Below are 4,190 nucleotides of genomic sequence, written 5' to 3' on the forward strand. Positions count from 1 at the left end.
TAAGGGCAGAAGAGTAAAAGCGTAAACCGACCTTGGAGCTAGTATATAAGGAGTCTTAGGCGAGGAGCAGAGGAGGAGAACTTTTTCAGAGCAAACTTAGCACTTAGAGCAATTTAGGCAATTTTCCGTTTTTGTTATTTCGAGCTGCGACTCAATTAGGTTTAGCCGTCTTAGGGTTGCTAGAACTAGAAATCTCGCCGACAGCTCTCGAGCCCAGGCTTATACCTTGTTGTAACGCTCAAACGCAGATTCGGAATAAGATCTACTTTGCTCTCTTTTCGATTTCTTATTTTTTATCGTTGTTATTCTCGTGTTCTGATTGCTTGACGTGTGGTAATTAACAGATATACGGGTCCTCTGGGAAACTAGGGTTTTCTTAGTTTCCTTATTTAAACGGAAATCGACAGTGTGAATTTCGGTTCCCACAGTTTGGCGCTAGAAGGAGGGGGACTTACGGATCAATCTAACCCGCAAAAGCCACACACAATCTGACATGTCAACCAACGACGCGGATAACGTGCAAACTCCTCTTAATGGAGGCAGCGGCACCGATCTCCACACTCCAGTAGCGGACGTATCCGCGGCCAACGCGCAAGCCAATGCCGCGACGCTCGAGGAGTTCAAAAAGATGTTCGCCACCTATGAGAAAAGGTCGGAAAAAACAGGATAAGCTCGTGAATACCTTGACCAAACAGGTTGAAACCTTAACGGCAAGGACCCAAGCTATCCGTCCCCGCGGAACCACCAAAATCCGCGGGAAGAGGCTCGACTTCGCCACCCCACTCGATAGAGCAGGACTCGCGCGGGAACGACCTTCCGGCCAAAACCCTAGCGAGAAATCTCCCGTCGAAAAGGGGAACCCTGAAAATCTTCCGCCCCCTGCAAAGGACTCGGAGGATAACGAAGCCGAACACATTGACCTGGATCCTAGCGATGTCTCCAATGACACCGACGAGGATGTCGACAGACATCCAAGAAGGACCAGAAGCCGATCCGCTCGGGAAGGCTCCCCGTTCGAAAAACCAATGACGGAAGAAAAAGAAGTCGCCTATTGGAACAAACAAGAGGAGCTGGCCGAAAGGCAAACCGAGCTCACTCGCAGTAAGGGCCGACAGGCTCAGAAATCCACTGACGAGACATCGGATATCCGCGATCTTCGCGACTACATCACTAAGACTGCGGCAGAAGTGAGAGCCGTAAAGTCTCAAATCCATCATGCTACTAGTGCTGCCCCCGAGATCGATCGACTGCTGGAAGGAGCTCGAAAGACCCCCTTTACCAGTCGCATTTAGGACATGCGGGTGTCCGATCCGGGAAAGATCAAAGTACCGAAGTACGATGGTACGGCCGATCCAAAAGCGCACCTTCAGGCTTTCCACATCGCGATGGGAAGAGCAAGACCGAAGGACGGCGAAAAAGATGCCGGCTATTGCCGCCTGTTCGTCGAAAATCTCGAAGGAGCAGCGCTCGAATGGTTCGCACGCCTTCGTCGCAACACCATCGGGAGTTTTCGACAGATCGCATCGGAATTCCTCAAACAGTACTCTGTATTCATAGACAGGGAAACCTCCGATGTTGACCTCTGGAGTCTCTCCCAGAGGGAAGACGAACCCCTCCGCGAATTTATCAGTTGGTTCAAACTGATAATGTCCAGGGTCAGCGGGATAAGCGACAAAGTGGCCATCGACGCGCTGAGAAAGACGCTCTGGTACAAGTCGAAATTCAGAAAATGGATAACTCTCGACAAACCGCGAATGATCCAGGACGCCCTCCACAAAGCAACGGACTACATCATAGTCGAGGAAGAAACTAAAGTCTTATCGCAAAAACATAAGCCGGCAAGACCATCCTCGAAAGACGCAGATCCGAAAGGGAAAAAGAAGAACTCTCGTAACGACAAGTACGCCCATCACGAGGGGGAAGATCTCCAAGGGGCGCATAACTACGCGATCAGTTCGGATCAAGGCCGGACCACGTGCAACACATGGACTCGCAATCAAGGGTATGATGAAAATACCTTCTGCGAGTTCCACCAATCCCGAGGACACTCCAGGACCAACTGCAAAGTCTTGGGAGCAAGACTGGCCGCGAAGCTACTTGCTGGAGAGCTTTCGGAAGTAACTAGCGTCAAGGATCTCATCCTCGATTCTGATCGGCCTCCAAAGACGGATAGAAATCCGCCCGCTGAAAAATCCCCTCAACGAAACCATCCTGGGGATAAACGCGATAGGAAGCCGGATGACAAAGGGAACGATAACAATCGTCGCAGAGTCAATATGATCATCGGAGGATCACAATACTGCGGCGATACCGTATCGGCCATCAAGGCCTACCAACGGAAGGCAGAGTTGTCACGCCCCCAATCCTGGAAAGGATTGTCGGGACGGCCATGGTTCGAGGAAACGTACCAGCCAGTCTTAGGACATCAAGGCAAGTGTTCCATGGTCAAGAAAGAAGGTTTAGGACATAAGGAAACTTAGGCTTAACCTTATAAGAGCAAAGAGACGGCTAAGACGAGTAAGATGGTAGCTGGACAAGATAGAGAAGTAGCTCGACCAGCTTAACGAAGCTAGGTTGAGTTCACTCCAGCTCAGCCACTACTAAGTCAGCTCCATTAGCTGGACTACTAGCTCACTCAGCTGAGGCAGCTGGGAGTCAGCTCATCTCAGCTAGACGGACTGTTCGGGTTTTAGGCCGATGGTCCGGGTCCGGGTCAGTGGCGGGCTGTGAGGTCCGGCCATGAGGCCATTGGGCTGTTGGGTCCTTGGACAAGGTCTTGGGCTAAGTCCAGGAGTCTTGGGGCGTGGGTTGGGCTTATGACCGACCCCAAACCCAATCAGAAAGGGCGAAGGGATGCAAGTGGCCGAAAGGGGACAACGCTTGGCCGATGGTGCCCATTCGCTAGCAAGTCGTGCCTGTTCGTGGGGCAAGACTTACCCCCTCGTTTTCTATAAATATGGGGGCTCTCCTGTCGATTTCATTATCCAATTCCAGAGTAAAATACTCAGAGAAAAACGTAGAGAGAGAGAGAGAGAGTCCCGGCCAAGAGATCGCCCGGAAAAGGGCCGGTCGTGGTGGTTTAGTATCTCCGGCAAGGAGAACGGTTTAGGAGAGAGGATGCCGTGTGGTTATGGATACCCAAGGCATAGAGAAAGGTCTGGAGAAGGACTCCAACCCCGTGGTTCAGTCATATAGGGTCAGTGGGGTAACCACCCACTCATCGGCTAAGACCATCGGACAGTCCGAACCGGTCTAGCCATGGGCGTTTGGATTGTATCCTATTCTTCTTATTATTTTCATCTATTTCTTCTTCTACTCCTTCTGTACATTGGCGTGGCCTTGTTGATGTGTTGGGATTGGTTATAACCGTGGTTCTGGTTGAGTAATGCGGTCGCGGTCCATAACCGTCGAGTTAGGCGCGCACATGGTCTAAACCGGCCTCAGGTGATCCGATTGGATAGGGGCGGTTCTGTTCTGTTCTGAACGGTTGCAACCCTTCCCTGAACAGTCACAATGGTTCATGACTTGTGTAGGTTAAGGCGTGGTCCTTTGGCCATAGGCCGGACACACGCACGGACCAGACAGTCCATACGGACGGTTAGGTCGAACGGTTGGAACATCTGAATGGGTGCGAGTTGCCAAGGGTCATGACTTGCCAAGAGGCACGCGTGTCCAAAGGGTACTAGTTCCCAAAGGGTGTGAGTTCCAAACGGTGCCATTGGTTCAAGGCTTAGGCCGAACCAAGTGGACAGTCCGCGGCTGCATAGTCGAACGGACAGACGGTTAGTTTAACCGGAGTGTTGTGTCGCAAGGTCTGATTGGTTGCAAGGCAATCCGGTTTGGTCTTGGGCCTTACTCTGTGGTATGGATCCAGGCTTTGGGTCGGATCAGGTAAGAAGGTCCGTGAGCCTTTGGGCCGGACTTGTAACTGGCCGATCGCACCTAGATCTTAATCAGACGGTTAGACGGGACTATGGACAATCCGGCTAAGGTTGGATGGTTCTAGCCGCAAAGGCTAAGTAGGATATCTTACAATCAACCTCGGGTTGGTGAGTAGGATAGGCGCCATATGCCTTATGTAGGGCGTAGACCCACATGATGGCAATGGAAGGCCTGTCATATCAGTGCATGCTAAGTGGACGATGGCTTATCAAGTCTAGTGGTCGGATCATGTTTCATGACGATGGTTC

This window comes from Brassica rapa, chromosome A05 (assembly GCF_000309985.2).
Source record: "Brassica rapa cultivar Chiifu-401-42 chromosome A05, CAAS_Brap_v3.01, whole genome shotgun sequence".
NCBI lineage: Eukaryota > Viridiplantae > Streptophyta > Magnoliopsida > Brassicales > Brassicaceae > Brassica > Brassica rapa.